This window comes from Theropithecus gelada, chromosome 11 (genome assembly GCF_003255815.1).
Source record: "Theropithecus gelada isolate Dixy chromosome 11, Tgel_1.0, whole genome shotgun sequence".
In the NCBI taxonomy this organism is placed as follows: Eukaryota; Metazoa; Chordata; class Mammalia; order Primates; family Cercopithecidae; genus Theropithecus; species Theropithecus gelada.
This window is the reverse complement of record NC_037679.1, coordinates 20230793-20255802: the sequence shown is the minus strand read 5'-3', so window position 1 is coordinate 20255802 and position 25010 is coordinate 20230793.

Sequence of the window (25010 nt, the reverse complement as noted above, 5' to 3'; positions counted from 1 at the left end):
TAAATGGCAATGGATAACTAAAACACTTTACTAACATTCCATTGAGTCACGGGTTATAGTTTTGCGAATTTTCTTTCCAGCAACCAACATGTGGACAGTATTTTTTTTTTTTACCAGATGTACAGCTAATGACTATCAAAGCAGATGCTTCCCAGAGCTTTACACAAACAATTTTTTAAAAATCTAAGTTAGAAGTTGCATCAAATTGATGGCATAAAATTTATTTCTTTTACTGAAAATGAATTACTCAGACAGATGACTGGGATTGCTATGTGCTTGACAAAGAGATTATATTTATGAAATACTGCTATCTCCCTCAAAGAAATGTGTCACAATCTAAAAGTAGGAAATTGCAAAGGTTGCCTCCTCCTATGCAGGAATAACATGTCAGACAATAGAGAGGCAGAGATCCAATTAATCTTCTTGCAAAGAAGAAATCAGCAGGTAGGTTATTGGAAAGCAAATGACAACAGTCATAGCCATATAAAGGTGAGCTTCTGTTTGTCTTGGATTAAAAATAAATGTATATCTGCACACATATGTATATTTGAGACAAACTGTATGACATGTTGGCAAAATATATTTTTAATGCAAGTCGTTTGAAAAGATGTCATTATATTAAATATGACATTATATGAAATGCTTTGATAACATATTTATACAACTAATGCGAAAACTAGCATGAAATAATATTTTATTGCTTTTTAAAATACCTTTTATTCCATTTCCTATTTTTTAGAAAGTTTACTGGAAACATGTCATCAAGATACATAATAGTTTACTCTTTTCACCTTCATTCTAAATAAAAACGAGTACATCTAAGACTCTCGTGTAAAGCATCTCTTGCAAAATATATTTATGTACAATAAAAGCAAATAATAATTTACATAGAAACACATATTTGGAGAGAAGTTCTGATGACTGGTCTGGAATATAAAATAATTCATTCTCTAGCTATCCTTTTGGATTGACTTTATAAACTGTAAGCTAAACTATTTTCATGTAATTTCTTAAAACCTTTTTTTTTTTTTTTTTTTTTTTTTGCTTTCTTCATATTGATCAGGGAAGAACTTGCAATATGATCCACAATTTACAGACGAGATAAGTGAGGCTCAGAATGGTTTTCTGACTTGTACCTGATAACATCTTTTACCTTTGAATCTGATGTCTCTTTCTTCATTATTGTTATAAATTTAAAAATGGAACTTCTGGCATAGATCAATCTTAATAAATCATATAGCAGGGGTCAATTTCTGCCTCTGTCATGTTAAGACATCATTGAAACACATCATGTCCAACCTGAACACTGTTCCTGTCTTAAAATTGTCCCTTGAATTAAACACAACTGGAATTCTCAGAAATGTTTAAAAAATATTTTAAGGTAAAAATATTTATTTATTTTTTAAATTATTTGACAATCACCATTATCACTTATTACTGAGTAGTGGAAGTACTGTATCTGCTTTACGTCAATGTCAGCAACAACTGTGATACAAATGGTGGTATAGATATTTAACTCTATGCCATTAATCTAAGACTACTAGGCAAATCAAGACAAATGTGTTCCTTTACTATCTTTATATTCCTTCATCATTTATTTTTTCAAATAGGAGAGTATAGAGATACAGAAATTGTCAGTACTAGGATTTGTTGATTTGGGGTCAGAGTTTAATATGTAGGTTAACCCTCAATTAGCCAGAGTCAAAATAAGAAACAGAATGAACAAGAGGATAGGGAAATTATAAGTGGACATTTAGAAATCAATTGAGGACAAAGTCAATAAATAGAGCTCAGATTTGAGATGGAAATAAGATTAAATCCAAAAAGCCAATCATTTAGTAATCAATCCACATGGTTTAACTGTACAGGATTGAAATACATCTTTTTCATCCTTATTTGCACTAACAACAATCTAAGAAAATGGCATTAAATCAAGTTTCATCAATTCCATTCCCCAGAAATTGAGAGAGCCAAAGATCATGCAAGTTGTAATGAAGGAAGCAATTTTCTAGAATCAACAATTTCAAGACTAGCTGGATCCTCTCCATAGAAATACTCCAGAAACACTGGTGTGATACATATGGCATTATTTCATACCTTCTGTTTGGTCACTGCAACAGAAATGACTACTAAAATTTATATTTTGTGCTTAGCTTACGAAGATTTTGAAGGTTTGGTCTGTGTTGTATAGAATGTCTATCACATTACAATATTTAATGAAGGTAAATGTTAATGACACTAATATTTTATCAGTGAAATTCACAGGACTTTTCACTGGAGGATGCAGTAACCAAGGGCAATTCATAATGTTTTTTCCCCTAATGTGTTCTTGTTTGTAACTATCTGCAGAGTTTTAGGGGTAGCTAGAAAGATTTACTCCTGTGATTTTCTTCAAAGTGTTCATATATCTTTCTTAAGCCATAACAAGAACTTCCACTGAAGTTGGTTTTATGAACAAAGCCATATTCTTGTCATATCACATTTTATTGTTAATATATAAAACTTTAATAAAGATACATCTTTTTTTCTAGAATTGAAGATTTACTAATTTTTTATTTTTTGTGTGTGTGGGGCTGTGTTTTGTCTGATTGCTTTTTAATATCATGATATCAAAGGGCTATTCAGATGGAGAAGGTCACCTCTAGTTTGGAAGTAACAGGCAGCAGATACTGTCAACATGTTTTAATCAGTCCTTTAGTCTTTATCAAATATTTATATTAAAGTTTACCTACAATTGCAATATTAAATTTTTAAAAATAGAAAGAAAATATATTTGGAATCTATCATTCCAAAGATGATTAGAAAAATATGTATATGATATGATTTTTATTTAATAAGAAAATTACATAGAGATTTATAAAACATAAAATGTATTCATCAATAGAATAAGAGGATATGACTGTATAGATTTAACACTACATATTTTTGATGATTTAAATTTTTCCACACTGCACATACATGTTACATTTATAAATATAAAACATTTTATATAAAATAACAGTAACACTTTTTTATTTATAAAACAAGAGTTTTACTATCAAAATTGGTTTTTAACTATTCAGTTGTTTTGAAAAAATTTAATCAACTTAACATTTCATTGTATGTTTAAAATTGTAGTATGTTCTATAAAGATAGAGAACACTCCTAGATAAAATCATTATATTATTTTTGACAGATATTGAATTTTCTAGTTAACATGAAGTTATCTTATATGTTATTACTTTTCCCTCACTAGATTAAAAACTTCTGGAGTCCAAAGACTCTATAATATGATACTTCTAATTTATTTTCCCAATATTCCTAACACAGCTGATCTGTAGTCTGACATCAACCAACTGAACGGTCTTGGGTAAATAACTTAAGCCCTCCAAGCATGTTTCTTTTGTTCAACTAAAAAATTAGGATAATAAACTTACAGACCTAATGTACTGACACAGTTGAAAAAAACAACAGTAAGGGTGAGAGGATGAGACATCATGCAGAAAAGCAAAATGTTTGGCACATATTAAGCATTTAAATACTTTTAGCCAATAAATTGGTTACTTACCAATATGTAATGTTATGGTCACCTATTTTATAATGCATGATTCAGCAAACCATGATACTCAGGATAAAATTGCCTGCCCCATGTTTTAATAAATAGAGTTTTATTAGAACACAGTCACATTTATTTACTATTACCAGTGGCTCCTTTTGTAGTACAACAGCAAAGCTGAGTAGTTGTGACAAAGACTTTATGTTGAGTAAAAGTTAACATATACACAGTCTGGTCCTTGAAGAAAGTTTACTGAACCCTGTCATACAGTATAAAGTCAAATACCTTAGGTTGGCTCAAATGACCCATCATAATCTAGCTGCAATTTTATGCTCTGCCATTCCCCATAAATATCATATGCTGTTATCATATAGAAAATTTGTTTGCCATGTCCTCATGATATTCAGGTCATAAGTAATTTCCATATTCCCATTGCACAAGTTTCTCTCTCATCTTGTCACCTTTCAGAGGCTTAAAGCAGTCTTAATTGTCTGTGATATCTTTATTCACATGCAGTCTCTTTTTGAGTTTTCCTTCACTCAAATGGACTGGGATAAATGTTTATGTCTTCCATGCATCCTTGACTCACTGTAAGCTCATTCAATCAACATGCCTAGTGAGGGTCTACAGTGTTCAGTGCTCAATAGTGAAACTAGAAAAATGAATAACACACATTCTATGTCCTTACAATATGTTGTAAATATTAAATAAATTAGCACAGCAATTCTTAGAACACAGTCTGACACATGATGAGCACTCAATAATACAATAGCAAGCACTGATTGAGCACTTCGTATGTGCCAGACACCATTCCAAATGGTTAGTGATATGGTTTAGCTCTGTGTCCTCTCCCAAATCTCATATTGAATTGCAATCCGAATTGTAATTCCTACGTGTTGAAGGAGGGACCTGGTGGGAGGTGATTGAATCATGGGGTGTTTTCTCCCATGCTGTTCTCATGATAATGAGCGAATTTTTAGGAGATCTGGTTGTTTGATAAGTATCTGGTGCTTCTTCTACACTCTCTGTCTCTTGCCTGCTGCCATGTAAAATGTGCCATGCTTCCCCTTAGCTTTCTGTTACGATTGTAAGTTTCCTGAGGCCTCAACAGCGATGTGGAACTGTGAGTTGATGAAACCTCTTTGCTTCATAAATTATGCAGTCTTAGGCAGTATCTTTATAGCAGTGTGAGAGCAGACTAATACAGTAAGTTAATATATCACCATATAGAAAATGTCAATATCAAATCTATTTCAAAGATAAGTAAATTGACACACAAAAGTATTAAGCAAATTTCTCATCACATTGCTAGTGAATGACAGGCCATGCTTTGAATTAAAGCACTTTGTTTCCAGTGTTCACATACTGAGTGACTATGCTAGAATACTTTTTGAAAAGGGTCATCTATAATTATTTTAGTATGAATAGTGGCTCCTAGCACATAGAAGACATTAACGTATATCAGTGGTGAGCTATCAATGGAATAAATAAATATAGCTAAATAAAAGATAGGATTGTCTACAATATGCCTATCAGGAACTATGCTTATTACCGATGACAAACGTATCTGTACACCAAACCCCTGCAACATGGAGTTCACCTGTATAACAAACCTACACAGGTACCCCTGAGCCTAAAATTAAAGCAAAAAAAAAAAACGTAGTTTTTACTTGAATTATTTTTCATGTGGCTAAGGTGTAGGATGAATTACATGTTACAAGAAATGAAGATAAAAATAGAAAAAGTAAATATCTAAATATTGAGCCTGTGGTTCCTGAAGCTGAATTATCATCAGAGCCATCAGATGTGATTTTTCAGAAATTTAGATTCCTAAAGTAAAATGCTGATCTATTGATTCATGTTATCTAAAAATAAGGCCCATGAATATATTAATATATTAAAAGCAGGTCAAATAAAACAAAATAAAACATATTCAGAAATGGAAGTCAGAATGATGATGATTTATGTATAACTTTATCATCACTGCAATGATTGAACATTTAATATACACTGATAATCAAAACACTATATAAATCTGTTTATCCCTCTAACAAAATATGCTTCCATAAAACATGCAGCTCTAGGGAGAGAGATGGCAAAGAAATACCTAGCACTAAATAAGAAGTTATGGCCTTGTATTATGGGCATCCTAGATGAAAAGCAGCCCTAGAAGACAGTAACTCCTATTGAGTAAAGTCAAAAAAAGTACACTATGTATAGTGAAGTAGTAGAACTAGGCTTCCTATATGAAACTGTGGATAGGGCATCTACAAATAGGGACTGGAAAAAGTTAAGCTTGATTTTACATATAAATATATAAACACACTGTTCACCCCTAAGTGCATGGATGTTTAATCTAACTATACATGGAACAATTTTATTAAGTGACTATACTTTTCTACTAACAAAGTTTCAATAAATTCCAAGGAATCAGGAGCAGATAGTCACTTTCATGGACCACAACACCATCAGAAAGCAAAAATAAAAATAGTCACACACACGTATTTAGAATCTTAAAAACATAAGTTAGAGGGCAAATTGAAAAAAATCCCAAACTAACAACATCAAAAGGATAATAGATCAAAACTTGTTGAATGGAGGTAAAGCAGGCCTGATAACCAGAAATGTGCAGAAATGTCATACAAGTAAAGAAATTTAAAAAAAAAAACCATGTAAAAAATGTAAAGAAAGAAGATGGAGCAAGAGAGATGAATAGGACATTCCAGTGGTCATCCCCTGACAGAAACGTTAACTTGAAAAACTGTTCATGCACACAATTACATTCACAAGAACTAAGGAAACAAAGTGAAAGATAACAGTTCCAGGTTATACCAAAAGAGTAAAAGACATATTGAACAGTTTCAAATTACCTATGTCGCTTCTCCCCAACCTTAGGCAGCAAAGGGCAGAGATACCTTCTGATTAAGAAAAAAAAAAATGAGCATAGGACTTTTCTTTAGACTCTAACACCAGACTTGCCAGAATAAAACTCAGCACTGAGCAGACATCCAAGGTCCCTGACTCGAGAACAGTACTCATGGACTAAGCTCCAAGGCTGCCCCAGCACCAGGCAGAAACCCATAATCTCTGCAAGATGGACTCAATCTTCAGTCTGCATTGCCACTAGTTGACTATAATGGCCTTGACTCCAGAAAACCTTCAGCTGCAGGCAGACCTTGGCAGCTGTGGACTTCAGTCATGCCCCAGTACTGCACTAGCCTCAGTGGAAATGGGCTTTAGGCACACACCAGCTCTACATCTATCCAAGTCTAAATGGCCACAAAATTCCAATGCAGTACCATGCTAGCTACAGTGTTCCCAGGCTTAGGACACACTCAAGTGCCATAATGGCCACAGTGATTCCAACTGAGGGACCACACCAGATGGCTGGAAAATAATCTTTAGATAGGCTTAATGTTGAAAGATATTTTCAGGCAAAGCCAGGCTGTAAAGATTATAAGTAACTACTTCAAATGCACAGAAGTTGAAGCATGACCACATAGATCAAAAATAATCACGGAAACAGCATCAGCAAATGGACAAAATAAAGTGCCGGTGGCTGACCCTAAAGAAATTAAAATGTAGGAACTACCTGAAAAATGATGAAAAATGATTAAAAGTAACTGTTTTAATGAAACCAAATAACATTCCAGAAATCACAAAGTAACAGTTTAATAAAATGAGGAAAACAATAAGAGAGAATAAAAAATTTAGAGGACAGATTGAAATAATTAAAAAAAAAATAAACATAAACTCTGGAACTGAAAAATACAATGAAAAAAAAAATAAAAATGCCACAGAAAGAAGTAACAACAACAGAATTGAACAGCCAGAAGAATTAATGAATTCAAAGACAGGGTATTCAAAAATATAGAGAAGACAAAATAAAAAAGAATACAAAGGAATAAAGGAAACGTCCAGAATTTATGGGACAGCATAAAAGAGCATTTTTTGAGTCCATGAAAGTTCAAGAAGAAGAGAGAAATAATGAAGTAGAGAGTTTATTTTTTAAAAGCAAAATACTTTTATTAACTGAAGAGTGACAAATATTTAGGTACAGAAGGGTCAAATGTTACCAATCAAATTCAATCCAAATAATTCTGCTGCAAGACATATTATAATCAAATTGTCAAAGGCCAAACGCTAAAAGATCTTAAAAGCAGTAGGAGAAAAGAAATGACTAATATGTAAGAAAGCAGCAGACTTCTTCACAGAAACATTACAAGACTGAAGACAGTGGTATGATATATTAAAAGTGCTAAAACAAAAACCCTGCTAATCAGGAATACTATACCAGCATAGATTTATTTATTTTTTTTCAGATATGAAGAATTAATGACTTTCTCAGACAAATAAAAGCTGAGAAAGTTTTTCACCACCAGACCTGTCTGACAAGAAATAAAGTTATTCAAGATGAATAAAAGGACACTAATGTGTAACAAAAAATATCTGAAAGTATAAAACAGTGATACACAGTCAACTTTAAAATACTCTAATACCATAATGATAGTAAGTCAGTTATGTCTTCAGTATGAAGACTAAAAGACAAAACAATTACGAATAGTAATAACTACAACAATTTACTAGGGAATATGCAATATAAAATGTTATAAACTGGACATCAAAAATTAAAAATATACGATGGGTGGAGTGGGTTGAAAGCATGGTGATTGTATATTTTGATTAATTTAAATTGTTATATTAAAACAACCTGTTGTAACTATTAGATATTTTTTCTAAGCTGCATGGTAACCACAAACAAAAAGTCTGCAGTAAATACATAAAAACAAAAAGTAAGGGATCAATACATGTCACTAGACAAAAAAATTACTTAGCCAAAAAGGATGATTAAAAAAGAGGAAGAAAGTAACAACTGATATACTATACAACTAGAAAACAATGAGCAAAAATAGCAGTAGTAAGTCTTTACCTATTAGTAATAATTATCTTGAAAGAAAATGAATTAAATTATTCAATCAAAAGACAGAGTGGATAAAAGGATTTTTTAAAAAGCAAAAGAAACAAAAAGTCCACAACAGCAATAAAAAAACAAGACCCCACTGAATGTTCCCTGCAGGAAACTCAGCCCCCTTCAGTTGCTTTCACACAGACTGAAAGTGAAGGAATGGAAAAAGACATTCCATCCAAATGGAAAGCAAGAAAGAGCAGGAGGAGCTATGCTTTTATTAGATAAAATAGACTTTAAGTCAAAAATGATAGACCCAAATAAGGTAAATAAATAATGACAAAAAGGTCAGTGTAGCAAGAATGTAACTGTACACATATATAAAACTAACACTGGAGGACCTAAATATAGAAAACAAGTATTAATAGATATGAAAGGAGATGTAGACTGCAATACAATAAGCCTAGGGGACTCCAGCACTCTACACTCAGTCATGGACAGATCATTCAGACAGAAAATTAATAAAGAAACATTAAATTTAAACTATGCTCTAGACAAAATAAACCTAAAAGACATATACAGAATATTCATCCAACAGCTGCAGGATATATATTTTTCTCAAGCATACAAAGAAAATTCTCCAGAATAGATCATCTGTGAGCACAAACCTAGTCTTAACAAATTTAAGAGACTGAAATCACATTAAGTACCTTTTCTGACCATAATATTAAAAAGTGTAAAGCTAGAAACTAACAGGAAGAACTTTAGAAAATTCAAAAATACATGGAAATGAAACAACATGCTGCTAAACAACAAATAGGTCGATAAAAAAATTTATAAAGAATTTAGAAGTACTTTGAGATAAATAAACACGAAAATACATCATACCCAAATTTGGGATGCACCAAAAGCAATTCTAACAAGAGGTATACAGCAATGAATGCCTGCATCAAAAAAGAAGAAAGATAAATAAATAAGCTAATGCTGCACCTCAAGAAACTTGAAAAACAAGAACAAACTAAGCCCAAAATTAGTGGAAGAAAGGAAATAATAAAAACCAGAACAGAAACAAATGAAATAAAGACAAAAAAATGAAAACGATTAATAAAACAAAGTTTATATAAGATAGCATTGAAAAACCTTTAGAGTGAAAAAGAAGATTCATGTAAATAAAATTAGAAAAGAAAAAGGATACATAGCTACTGACATCACAGAAATACAAAAGCATGAGACTATTATGAAGAACTATATGCCAATAAATTGTATAATCCAGAAGATATACATAAATTCCTTGACACGATCTATCAAAAGTGGATTAGAAAGAGATCGAAAATCTAAGCTGATCAGTAGTGAATAGGGAAACTTAATCAGTAATAAAAATTTCCCAATTAAGAAAAGCCCCAAACCAGGTGATTTCATGGTGAAATTCTACCAAACATTTAAAGAAGAACTAACACCAATTCTTCTTAAACTCTTCCAAAAAACTGAGGAGCGGGAATACACCTAACCTATTTTATGAGGTCAAAATTCTCCTCGTAACAAAGCTAGATAGGGACTTTATAAACAAACACTAAGAACAATTAGAGTCTAATATCCCTGATAAATATATATAAGAAACTATTAACAAAACCCTGAAAACACTGAATTCAATCGCACATTAGAAAGATCATTCACCATGATGAAGTGGAATTTATCTCAGGGATGCAAGGATCTTTAACAACGTATGCAGAACAGCTGAAGGACAAAAACAATGTGAAGTGTGGAAGAAACACTTGACAAAATTGAACACTGCTATATAATAAAGTGTTTAGCAAATTAGATTTAAAAAGAATGTACCTCAATGCAAAATAGGGCATACATGACAAACCTACAACTAAATAACATTCCATGGTAAAAAAATTGAAAGCTTTTTTCTTAAGATTCTGAAGAAGGCAAGGATGCTCATTCTTACCACTGTAGCCTCAATCTCCAGGGCTCAAGCCATCTTTCTGCCTCAGCCTCCTGATTATCTGGGACCACAGGCATGTGCTATCATGCCTGGGTAATTATTTTAACTTTTGGTAAAGATAGAGTCTCACTATGTTGCCTACACTGGTCTCAAACTACTGGGCTCAAGCAAACCTCTCCCACCTCAGACTTCCAAAGTGCTGGGAATACAGGTGTGAGCCACTGAGCGTGGCCTAATTTTTTTCTTTAAGGATGCTAAACATAGTCCTCCTGTCTCTTCTGGCCTTTAGGATTTCTGCTGAGAATTCCAGTTTTATTGTGATTGGTTGTCCTTTGTAGATGATTTGGCCATTTTTTTTTTCTAGCTGCTTTTATAATCTTTTTCTTTAGCATTGACCTTGCAGACACTGATGACTATATGCTTTGGTAATGTTCCTCTTGTATAGTATGTCACAGGTGCTTTCTGAATTTATTGTGTTTGGATGTTGAGCTCGCTTACGAGATTGGGGAAATATTCCTGAATTATTTCCTCAAATATGTTTTTCAGGTTGCTTAATTTTCTCTTTCTCTATAAGAAGTGCCATTAAGTTGTAGATTTGGTTGTTTTACATAATCCCATATTTCCTGATGGTTTTATTTGCTTTTGAAAATTATTTTTTCTTTATTTTTGTCTGACTGGGTTATTTTGAGAGGCCAGTCTTCAAGCTCTAAAAATCTTTTGCTTGGTCTAGTCTATTGTTAAATCTTTTAACTCTATTTGGAAAATCTCTAAGTGAACTTTTTATTTCCAAAATCTCTGTTTAATTTTTTAAAAACTATATTTATATTAGTCCTAATTTCCTGGACTACTTTTTAGTTTCTTTGTGTTGATTTTCAACCATGTCTTGGATCTCATTAAGTTTTCTTGCAGTAAATACTTTTAATTCTTTATCTTTCATCTTAGTTTCCATTTTGGTTAGGGTTCATTGCTAGAGAACTACTGTCACCCTTTAGTGGTGTCACAACATTCAGATTTTTCTTGGTGTCAGAATTTTTATGACAATTCTTTCATACATCGAGAGGCTGACACTAGTTTTGTCTGATGGGATTTTTTTTCTTTCCCTCCATGATTTTATTCCCTTCCCCCCCAGAAGTTATGACTGTAGAATATGTTGGATGAAATTTTATAGTTTTGCCTCTATAGTCCTTTGTCTTTCCATAGTAGGTTTCATATTGGACTGTGCAGTTTGACCTGCAGGCAAGTATATGATACTCACAGGTAAAGGCCAGCTATGGCACAAGCAGATGAATATGTACTTGATCTTTATCTACTGTGAGGTGATCTCCATTATTTCTGGTGACAGGTAGTACAGAGGAGTGTCTGCTGCCCTGAACTTCTCGTTCTGTGGAAGATAGGGGAATACAGCTGGGCAGAGCTGGATCCCCTAGCTTTACTAAGAAAGCCTTTATGGTGGGCACAGGAACCAGCTCTGATGGGGTTGGCTGGCAGGGAGCTTGTGGTGAAATGTACTAAGGTACTTTAGGGAGATGAGGGAGTTGTACTGGTTCCATGTCCTAGGTAGGCTGAAATCCCATCTGTATCCCCATCACACCCCTGTTTTGGAGCTCATGGCTCTAGTTTAAACGCACAGTGTTGTCTCTCTGCAGGCCACAATGTGGCTATGAGCCACAGGTAATGCCTGTCTCGCGACTCTCCACAGGAGTGGATTCAGGGTGGAACCTCTTCACTCAGCCTGATACAGACAGAGTTATGACTTGCCTGCTCTCCAATTTATTGCTTCATGTGAAGAGTAGGCTCTTCCTTTTGACATGTGCAGGTGGATGTCAATTGTGGTGGTGTCTTGCTGTTTGGATTAGCCTGATCTCAGGCCACGAGGCAGTGTCAGGTGCCAGCAGTGTTGGTCTTGGCTAGGTCAATACTCAGTTTCCAGGCCTTCTAGATGGCCCACTGGACAGCTTGCATGAGTCCTCTGGGTTGGGTCATCCCAGAGTTCAGGTGCTGGCTAAGATGGACAGGGGTGGGCTGGTCCCTGGGTCACCAACAGAACTCTCAGGCAGATCTGGTGGAACATTCAGGTACTAGGGCCATGGGGGAAGACCACAGGCCTGTGGGTGTTAGGCTTTCAGAAGGGCCCTAGACTGCAGGTGAAATGTTCAAGCAGTGGCAAGTTGGCTGTGCTGTGGACCTTTCACTGGGAAGGGCAGGGCTGCCTACCTGGGGCAATGGAGACTGGCAGCTATGAAGTGCGTGACACTTGCACTTTACTTCTGCAGATGCAATGCTGGGTTTCACTGTTAGGGGCACAAAATGGTGCTGGGCATCTTTGTTTCCTCCCTGGCCTGGGGCCAACAGGGACAGAGGCAGCAGTGGCAGTAGCAGCTGCAAGGAGCCTGTCAACAACCTCTGGGAGTTGTGCTCTCCAAGAAATGTAGAACCACAGCTGCAGTTTTCCAGTGGGAGGCAGTGCGGATGTGCTGGGGACTTGAAGCTCACAAGCCTCATTTGACAGGGAGCAGAAGAGGTGATGGGAAGTGCGGCACACAGTTCGCTCGCTGATCCTTTATACTCCACTGCAGAATCTGTGCCGGAAGTGTGGGAAACTGCCCAGTCTCCTTATCCCAAAATGTTAAATAAGTTGAGTAAGTGTCTAGAAATCTCTTTCCATGTGATTTCACAAATAAAGGATAACATTCCAGCTCCCCCAGGTCTAGACGTTTTCACAGAAACTGTTATTACATTTTTCGAAATTATTTCTATTATACAAAATAAATAGAGTCAGCTACAAAATCTAAGGAGGCAGAATTACCTCAGTATGAAATCTGCATCACAAGAGTATAAAAATGAAAATTTTAGAATGAACACAGATGTCAAAATTCTATACAAAACCTAAACACATCAATTAAGCAATGTATTAAAGAAAATGTATTATGAACGAATTAGATATAATCTGAGAATTACAGATAGATATTCAAATATCTGTCATGCATTTCACCACATTAGACAAAAGGTGAACAAAGTACATTTTCATCCTAAAATACGCAGATTACTTTTGCAAAATTCAGGTTTTTTTGGTTATAAAACTTCACCAAACTAGGAAAAAAGAAAAATGTCTTGACCCTATAAAGTTTTTACAATCATATTTAATAGTTTGTGTGTGTGTGTGTGTGTGTGTGTGTGTGTGTGATGGAGTCTTGCTCTGTCACCCAAGCTTCAGTGCAGTGGCACGATCTGGGCTCACAGCAAGCTCCACCTCCTGGGTTCACACCATTCTCCTGCCTCTGCCTCCCAAGTAGCTGGGACTACAGGCGCCCGCCACCACACCTGGCTAATTTTTCGTATTTTTAGTAGAGATGGGGTTTCACCATGTTAGCCAGGATGGTCTCGATCTCCTGACCTCGTGATCCACCTGCCTCGGCCTCTCAAAGTGCTGGTATTACAGGTGTGAGCCACCACGCCTGGCCTTTAATAGTAAATTTTTAGAAATATTTCCACTAGTGGTTATTATAGACTCAATTGTGTCCCTGCTGTACCCTAAATTTATATGTTAAAGCTCTAAGGAGCAGTACCTCAGAATGTGTCTGTATTTGGAGATAGAAACTATAAAGATGTGATTAAGTTAAAAAGAGGCTCTTAGAGTGGGCTCTAATCCAACCTTACTGGTCTCCTTTAAAGAAGAGGAAATTTGAACACACAGAGACAGTAGGGTACGTCAGGCACAGAGGAAAGACCATGTGAGGACAGAGAGGAGGGTGGCCATCTGGAAGCCCAGAAGAGAAAAATTAGAAGAAACTGAACCTACCTTCATCATAAACTTGGACTTGTACCCTTCAGAACTGTAATAAATAAAGTTCTGTTGTTTAAGCCATGCAGCCTGTGGTGCTTTGTTAAGTCAGCCTTAGCAAAGAAATATGTTGACAAAGCAGGTGAGACACTCCCTGCTTCCTTTCAACATTGTAAATAAAAGTTGCTATAACCAATGCAAAGCAATATGTGTTTTATCATAGAAAAAGGCTATTCCTTTATATCTAGACAAAATGATTGTTTATTTAATCTCCCATTCATTAAGGTTGCTGGAGAAACCATGGACATATGAATATCAATAGTATTCCTGTACACCAGCAACAACTTATTATAACAATGAATAATAAAATAGAGAGCTTGAGAATCTCAATAAAAACAAATATTGCAGAAGAATAGGTCTAACCAAAGGTGTTTTAAAATTATCTTTTAGGATAACATTTCAAAATAATATTGAAGACCATATAAAAGCAAACATGAGGAAATGCCAGAAAACATAACTTCTTAAAGAATAAGAAAATGATAAATTAAATATTCCAAATCTCACTTCATGAAAACATATGTTAATGCAATCCCAGTAATAGTCCCAGCAATTTTTTTCATAGGAATTGAATACTTGACTCAAATTTTTATACAGAATTAGGTAGCGCAAGTGAAGAGAGGCAATTTTTTAAAGGCTAGAAACAAGTAGGTGAATTTACTTAAAAGATAATTTAAACATAGAACAAGTGAAATAACATAGAAAAAGGGAAAGTAAAGAAACAGACATAAACATATGTGGAACTCTACATAATATGAGTGAAAATAAAACATCAGAGAAGGAACTAATTAATAATTGGTATTAGTACTATTGACTTTACATATGTAAAAAGGAAAATGTAATCAAAAGTGTGGGATAATGCTACTTTACACCTTGCCCCTTTGCTATAAAAGATAGAATAGGAAGCTAGAATAAAAACAGCAAAAACAAAGATATTAGTGAAAATAAGAAATTACTTTTCCAGCAAACTGTACAAGACCAATTCTAGCCAAAGCTGAATAATTTTTTACTTTTATATTGCCTGTAATAGTGGACTTCTACATTATAACAATTATTTATTTTATAAATAATTATGATAATCTGTTATAATCTGTTTACCCACACACAACATACAGATTTTCACCTTACATTGCCTAATCTGGAGTGAAATGAAAATATAAAATGCTTAATTCACTTTTCTATAAGGTTAAAGACTTTCAATTACTATCTGTTTAAGTGAAGTAAATTTAATTATTGAAAATCTCTTTTATTCTTTTTCTTTTCATATTATTTTATTTCACTGAAGTTTCATGGGTCTTCGTTTTGAAATAATCATATTCTGGTCTTTAAAATAAATGGGCAGTGGGGGTTCTGTTTTGTTGTTAACGTTTGAAATTCTTTATGAACCTCTTGCATCTGCTTTCCAGACTGCTGAAGAGGGTGAAATAAATGATTTCATCCTCTCTACATTCCAGTGGCATAAATCATTGCTCCAATGGAATGATTGCCACTATTTTCAAATACTTTAACAGATTATTCACCAGTTAAGCCCACAGAAGAAACAACAAATCATTTGTAATGAGACATATGAACTTATCTTTATTTAATCAAGCTATGAAGAAGAAAGTGTTAAATTAATTTAGTTTCAGATAGCATGCTGTGAGATGATAATCTGTTATAATCTGTTTACCCATGCACAGCATAGAGATAGGTATTTCTGTTGCGAACATTCTGTGGCTAGTGTGTTTCAAATACTGACATTTTAAGAAAAAAGGGGAATCTGTAAGCCCAAAGACGTAAAACAATAGCGGGTTCTTTGGACAGTAGGCACTCTTTCTCTATTAGTTCCCCTAGCAGCAAGCATTTCTCAATGTTCAAGTCTCATATCTTTGGAAGTTTGTTAAGTTCATTCAGGGTCAACAATTACAGCACTAAGAAAAAAGGAAGAAACAAAAGAGAAGCAGAACTCATCTATAAACTTAATAGTTAATATTAACAAAATAAAAAACTAAAATGCTGCCAGTCTGTTGAAAATTCTATAGATTTTAAATTTAAAGATACCACTGAGTCATTGATGTGGAAAATGATAAATCATAATTGAAATTTAAAAATAAAACAATAATATTAACAATTATATAAGCCTAAACTTGTGAGATATGTCTCTAGACTTAAATAATAAATTTAGAAATATTAAGGTTTGAAAATTAATGGGAAATATTGATGCCATCCAAGAACATTAAAGATAAACCAAAAAATTAATTTGAGAAGGAAGATAGAAGAAAATAATATTTATAAAACAGAAAAATATAATGTAGTGTTGTTCAACAAATTAAAGGTTGGTTCTTTGCAAAAGTTTTGTTTAGAAAACAGAAGATCATTTTGTAAGATCTAGAATGAAAATTCAGACATTAAGATATAATTTTTAAAAAGATAAAACCATCAGTATAATTTAAATATAAAATACATGCAACGTAAATAAGTTTATTCTACTTAGTAATTAATAGGAGAACTGCTAATATGTCACAACTGTCCAAACTGCATTTAAGAAACTGGGTGTATATATATAGGCAATTTAATATAAGAATCTTAAAATAAGATTCCTAGGTTTTGTATTATAGGGACATCTACTATAAACTTTTGAGTTATTTTTTCTAACACAGAGAAATTCTTTGTATTGCTACCAGACAGAAATATGTAAGTTAAATTCTCCCTCTACAAAACTGCAAAATAACACATTCAATATAAAATCTATAGAGATTTGAAATCTAGTAACTGAAAAAACATTCATCTCTTATATATATATATATATATATATATTCAAATCAGATAATTTTTCAAAAAATATAAGGCAAAATTAAACATTAAAGAAATAAAAGAAGAATATAAACTATAGAAAGATCCAATACCATAATGATAATTGAAGAAAATATGAGAAATTAAGTAAGCATGTTAGATAATACGTTTTCAAAACTCAGTCAAGAATATTAGATATCTTTCTACAAGTAAACACAAACATACATTAGCTTTAGAAAAGTGTATTCATCAAAAACGATTAATTGGATAATCTCTATCCAATCTAAAATTTCTTGTCAAATTAGCAGTACAAATTTGTCATTCTGTAAAATGGAGAAAGATGAGTTTAAATAAAGAATTGAAAAAAAATCTCGCATGATAAATTTACCACTGTTTATTCAGGTAGATCAGTTTCAGGAAAGAGTAAACAGAGATATTGGTTATCTGGAAACTACTTCCCTTAAAACTATCTTGGGAAAAATTCATGTGCCTCTAAATGTACAGTACTAAGACTGATGATGTAGAAGAAACTTTTCACATGTACACTAGAGAGCATATATAAGGAAATTCATTGCAATGCTGCTTGTAAAAGTAACGAATTAGAAGGAAACCAAATGGCCTTCAACAGCAGAATACATAAATCAAGGTATTGCCGCAGATGAACAAGCGAAAGCTACATATATAAACACGAATAACTTTCAAAAACAGAATGCTGAATTTTTAAAAAAAGTAAGCTGCAGGACAGAATGAACATTATGGAAGTGTTTAAATAAATTGGAAATGCTTCACAGTAATACACTTTTAGATTCATGCAAATTTAATAAATACATGAATATATATTTCATAGGATATTATATCCTTATATGAAATGCTAAACAGAGGCATAAGCCAGTTATCTTCAGGGAGAAAGAATAGAAAAGAGAATAGGGTAGATAGTTGTTTCAACTATGTCAATGTTTCTTTACTTTTCAGCAAGCAAAATAGTTTGTAAACGTATATAGATGTTCCTAAAATTTGACGGATTGGGTTCTGGGAACATTACTGTTTCATATTACTCTCTATTCTCACCTGTCTGATAAAAAAAAGGACATTTATGAAAAAATACACATAGAAGTGAATCTCTAGATAAGAGAGATTAAGTGAGAAAAGAAAGAGATCACAATGTGAAAATCTAAATTATTAAGTACACTTTATGGTAAAATGTTTAAAATGTTTGATTCAAATTTCAACATAATATGCCATTACAATATAATTTCATGGAGAAGTTACAAAATGGGTTTTCTAGGTTCAAAACTAGCTAGGAGAACTTAAGAAAAAAATTTAAAGTTAAACCTCATTTCTCTTATGTGTTATAAATGAGTAATTAAATGGGCATTGCCTCATGGAGGCAACACCTATTTGTGTGGCTTATGTATGATTAGAAATGGATGGTCATTTGTAAAAATCTAATGTGGTTAAAATATCTTCTTGGAGTCTTATGATAGGATGTCTATATCAATTAGCTGGTTCATTAGCTGAATGATCTCTACAGAGAGAATTTCTTATATAAACATCTGCATCATATAAGCCTTAGCTTTATTTTTAAATGAGATATATTTACTAACTGCCATTTATTTCACTTAATGTATCTGGTTCATGTAATATTTTATATTACTTTTATTATATTTAAAAGAGTTTTGTTATCCTTTTATAAATAACCCTGTATATTTAAAATTAAATTAAATCTATTTATATTTCACTTTGTGAAACTCAAGCAAACCAAGTATTAACTTCTTTGGCTTACGGCTGTTAAACTATATACACACAGAACATTAATTTTACATAAATTTGAACTTGTTAGATTCTGGAAACATAATTTAAAATAGGTTCTGAAATTTCCTCAATAACTCCCTCAGAAGAAAACCCAGGGAATGCAGAGTGACATTATTAATACTACAGTTTTTGTTTGTTTGTTAAGTAGACAAATACTCAGACCAAAGTAATCTTTGTAATAGGAACAACTGCAGTTTAAAATGAGGAAAGAAAAATGGGAGGCATATATATTTGTATATATATGTTTGTATATATATGTATATATGAGATAAATTTACCATGATAATGGTGTGTGCGCATGTATATATGTGTGTGTATATATATATGACGTGTGTATGTGTGTGTGTGTATATATAAATGAGGAAAGAAAAAATAGGAGGCATATATATGTATACTTACATATAAATTTATCATGTCAGGGTTTCTTTTTTAAGATTTCTTTATATCCTTTAGATATTTATAAAGGAAATTATTATCAAGAAGATGAGGATTTTTCCAAAATTTTTCTTGAACTTTCTAAATAATTTTAATCCAGTCTGTTTTACTGTACTCATTTTAAATAAAACCTAGCTCTTTAATAAGAATTTATCAATTTACCTAAGCAGCTATTTACAGTTTTGAACTGTGATTGATTACTATTCATAACAACAAAAGCAACAGAAAGATATTTAGATTAAAACAGGTAATGATGACTCCTTGCTCATTTAAATATGAAAGGTTACTAGAATTACATCCTTTTGAGTTAACTCATACAATGTTCATTCTGAATCAATTCAAATTCTAGAAAGTTGGAAGGACTGGAGTAAGATGTTTGAACAGAAGTCTTCACTGATTGTTGCCCCTGCAAGGATACCAGTTTAACAATTAGCTACGCACACATAAAAAAGCACATTCATAAGAACCAAAACTCAGGTGAGTACTAACAGTATCTGGCTTTAACTTCATATTCCTGAAAGGGGCACTGAAGAGGTAGGAAAAATAGTCTTGAATTGTGGAGAACACGCCTCCACCATCCCCTGGCAGTGGGAGCATGGTGCATGGTGTTTTGAGCCATGGGGAGAAGGAGAATGAGCAATTGTGAAGCATTGAACTCAGTGCCGCCCTTGTATAGCAGAAAGCAAAACCAGACAAAACTCAGCTGATGTCTACCCATGCAGGGTGCATTTAAACCAGTCCTAGCCAGAGGGGAATCACCGATCCCAGCAGCTGGAACTTGAGTTCCTGCAAGCCTCATCAAAATGACCTAAAGGGCTACGGGGCTCTAAATAAACCTTAAAAGACAGTCTAGGCCACAAAAGCTGAAACACCTAGGTGAATCCTAGGGCTGAACTCAGCCCAGAGATAGTAGACTGAGGTGGGGAGGGCACATGACCTACTGAGACACCAGCTGGAGTGGTTAAGGGAATGCTGGCATCACTCCTCCCCTTGACCCAGGCTGCAAACTTCAGGGTTCAAAAAAGACCCCTTGTTTACACTTGAGGAGAGGAGATGGAAGAGTGGGGAGGACTTTGTTATGCATCTTGGATAACAGCTCAGCCACAGCAAAATAGGGCACGAGTTAGAGTTGTGAGTCCTCTTTTCCAGGCCCTAGCTCCCAGACATTTATAGACACACTCTGGGCCAGAAGGGAACCCACTGCATTAAAGGGATAACCCAGCCCCCTGGCAGGATTCATCACCTTCTAACAAAAGAGACCTTAGACCATGAATAACCAGCACTGATAGCCAGGTACTTCACTGAGGACCTTAGTGGAGACGCTGAGACTTGGCATTGTCAAACATGATTGTAAGTTTCCTGAAGCCTCACCAGCCATGCTTGCTGAACAGCCTGTAGAACCATGAGTAAATTAAACCTCTTTTCTTTATAAATTAGTGAGTCTCATGTATGTCTTTATAGCAGTGAGAGAATGGACAAATACAACTTACTATTGAATTCTACAAAACATTTAAAGAAGAACTAATAACAATACTACTCAAAGTAACACAAAGTATCCCAAGAATAGAAGAAGGGATACTTCCAAACTTATTCTACAAAGCCAGTATTATACTGTTGCCAAAACCAGACAAAGAAACATCAAAACAGAAAACCACAGGCCAATATCCCTGATGAATACTGATGTAAATATCATCAACACACTACTAGCAAATCAAATTCAACAATGCATTAGAAAGGTCATTCATCATGACCAAGTGGGAATTATCCCTGGAATGCAAGAGTGATTCAACATATGCAAATTAATCATTGTGATATGTCATATCAACAGAATAAAGAATAAAAACTATATGATAATTTCAATTGATGCTGAAAAAGCATTTAATAAAAATTTAACATCCCTTCATGATAAAAACCCTTAAAATCTAGGTACAGAAGGGATATACTTCAACATAATAAAAGTCATATATGACAGATCCACAGCTAGTATCATACTGAATGGGGAAAATCTAAAAGTCTTCCTTTTAACATGTGGAACATGAAAAGGAGGCCAATTTTTATCACCATTATTCAAAATACTACTGGCAGTCCTAGCTAGGGCAATCAGACAAGAGAAGGCTATAAAGGGCATCCAAATTGGAAAGGAAGAAGTCAAACTATCCTTGTTTTAAGCTGATAGGATCTTGTATTTGGAAAAACCTAAAAACTCCACAAGAAAACTATTAGAACTGGTAAACCAATTCAGTCAAGTTACAGGATACAAATCAATATTCAAAAATCAGTAGAATTTCTGTATGTCAACAGTGAACAATGTGAAAAAGAAATTTAAAAAGGAATCCCATTTACAATTGCTACACATAAAATTAAATACATGGGAATTAACCAACAAAGTAGAAGATCTCTATAATGAAAACTATAACATACTGATGAAAGAAATTGAAAAGGACATCAAATAACAGAAAAATATTCCATGTTAATAGATTGTAAAAATCAATATTGTTACAATGTCCATACTATTCAAAACAATCTACAGATTTTATGCAATCCCTATCAAAACGCCAATGACTTTCTTCACTGAAATAGAAAAAAAAAATTCTAAAATTTATATGGTACCACAAAAGATTCATAATAGCCAATGTTGCCTGAAGTCGAAAGATAAAACTAGAGGAATCACATGACCTGACTTCAAATTGTATGACAGAGCTATGGTAACCAAAACAATATGGTACTGGCATAAAAACGGACACACTGACCAATGGAACATAATTAAGAATCAAGAAACATATCCACACACCTACAGTAAACTCACTTCTGACAAAGATGCCAAGAACATACACTGGGGAAAGGACAGTCTCTTCAATAAATGGTGCTGGGAAAACTGGATATTCATATGCAGAAGAATGAAATTAGACCCCCGTCTCTTGGCATATAAAAAAATCAAAGTGAATTAAATAATTAAATCTAAGACCTCAAAATATGAAACTATTACAGGAAAAGGATGAGTAAGAAAAGGATGGTAAACTCTCCAAGACCTTGGTCTGGACAAAGATTTCTTGAGTAATATTCCACAAGCACAGACAACCAAAGCACAAATGGACAAATTGGATCACATCAACTTAAAAAGCACAGTGAGGGAAACAGTTAACAAAGTGAAGAGACAACACACAGAATGGAAGAAAATATTTGCAAACTCCCATCTGACAATGGCTTTATAACCAGAACATATAACAAGCTTAAACAACTCTATAGAGAAAAATCTAATCATCTAATTTTTAAATGAGAAAAATATTTGAGTAGACATTTCTCTAAAGAAGACAACAAAAAGCAAACAAACATATGTAAAGGAATTCATCATCAATGATCATCAGAGAAATGCAAATCAAAACTACAATGTGATATCATCTCACTCCAGTTAAAATGGCTGACATTCAAAAGATAGGCAATGAGAAATGCTGGCAAAAATGTGGTCAAAAGGGAACCTTCGTACAGTGTTGGTGGGAATGTAAATTAGTGCAACCACTACGAAGAACAGTTTGGAGATTCCTCAGAAAAGTAAAAATAGAGTAAAAATATGATCCAGAAATCCCACTGCCGAGTATATACTGAAAAGTAAGGAAATCAACATATCCAAGAGTTATCTGCACTTCCATTTGGAAGCAACCTAAGTATCCATCAGCAGATTAGTGGATAAAGAAAATATACATGTACACAATAGAGTACTATTCAACCATTTAAAAAATGAGATTCAGTTATTTGCATTAACATGGATGGAACCGGAGGTTATTATGTGAAGTGAAATAAGTCAGTCACAGACATTACATGTTCTAGCTTATGGTGGGATCTAAAAATCAAAACAATTGAACTTCTGTAGATGGAATAGAATGAAGTCTATCAGAGGCTGGGAAGGGTAGTGGAGTGCTGTGTGGTAGCACAACAGAAAGACTATAGTCAATAATAAATTATCTGTAGATTTAAAATTAACAGACATAGTACAAGTGGATTATTTGTACCTCATAGAGAGGATAAACTCTTGAGAGAATAGATATCCCATCTTCCATGATGTGATTACTGTACATTGCCAGCCTGTTTCCAAGTAGCTCATGTACTCTGTAAATATACATACCTACTATGTACCCACAAAAATTAAAAATAACAACGTAAAAAACTAAAGTTCCATATTGACTCATATCGTACAATGTTTTCTATGTTTTCAATTATTTATTTTCAGCCTTACTAACCTTTATTTGTATTTCTCTTTCTTTAATGCTATTTATAAGTGTTAAACAAAAGTCAAATTTTAAACAAAAATATCAAAATTAAATAGATCATCATATTACTTCCTTTCCTCCTTTATACTTGCTTCTCTATGTGTTAATGCCATTAATAGCATTGCCATTTGCCAGTAGATATAGTAAGTGCTTTCTGAACATTTTTTATGAACCATATTCTGCTATGCACAGGGCATAAGAATAATAAAATATGATCTTTGCTTTGTGCAAGTCACGCTTTACAATGAGAAATATATATCAACTAGTTAGTATATGTTGTAATCATTGAAATAATGTTAATTTATTTATAAATATATTTTATTTCCATGAGAATGTTAATACTAATATAAATATGTGGTCAAAAAAGAGTGTGAATACTTGAATATTTAGTAATTTTGCTTCTGTTTCCTCCATAAAATCATTTATTATTTTTCAGGTAACAAAAACATTTGTTTGTTTTGTGTCCCTGAAAATAACCTAGTGTATCTCACATGAAAACCACCTTAAAATTGCTTTGAATGAACCTGGAAAAGTAGCTAAGTATAAAACAGCAAAAGTTACAGAAAGACGCTGATAACTCTGTTGAGATTGAATGCTATATTTGGTAGTGAAATATATTACAAGTGGAAAAAATTGAATATGAGATCCAATTTAACTTGTTGTTAATTATAATTTTCTAAATAAAATGAAATTCAGCTATACAGAAACTAACAACTGCTGTAATTCCTAACCTGCCTAATTAGAAAAATATATCTAAAATTCAAATTTTTAAGTAAAACAAAGACTTAAAGATAAACATGTGGTTTGGAGTGATTCTATTTTTGCTTTTGCATTTCTACATTTTTTTCTCCCTTCAACTTACCTTGTGTCTTCTTACCTCTTCTGCCACTTTCAAATTAGTTTAAATGGGACCTAGCTGATTATTCTTCAATGTAATTGAATATCACTTGCATACACTACTCATTAGTTTTTAAATTTTTTAATACTTGGTGAGGGATTGCTAAGGAAGCCCTACAAATATGAACTCATTTCCACAAATTTTGTAATTGCCTTTTGGGGCGATATGGAAAGTGTAAAAAAGTTTACTCTTAAAAGATAAATATGTAGAATGTATAGAGCAACTTGAAATGAGAGTCCAAGAAACATCTATGTCTTTGTAATAAACCCTTTTAAATATTCATTCACTCAAATTCATTTAATACTCATTTTCTTTATTGAATATCTGATTTGTACCAAGCAATCTGCTAGGTGTTAATATAAGAATAAGAAAATGTAATTTTTAAATTTTTTGCACAAATAAGATTTAAAAACAATGTCACATCAAGAATAATTTTATTATTTTCTCTGATCATTAAACATACATATGATGCACATTTATTACTAAGATGCATAAAAAAATCTTGCTTTTATTGAACTTAATTTAATAATAAACATTTTTTGATTTATACTAATTTTTTCTTATAAGCAAAGAGTAATATGATCCTTACTCTGGACTTCTC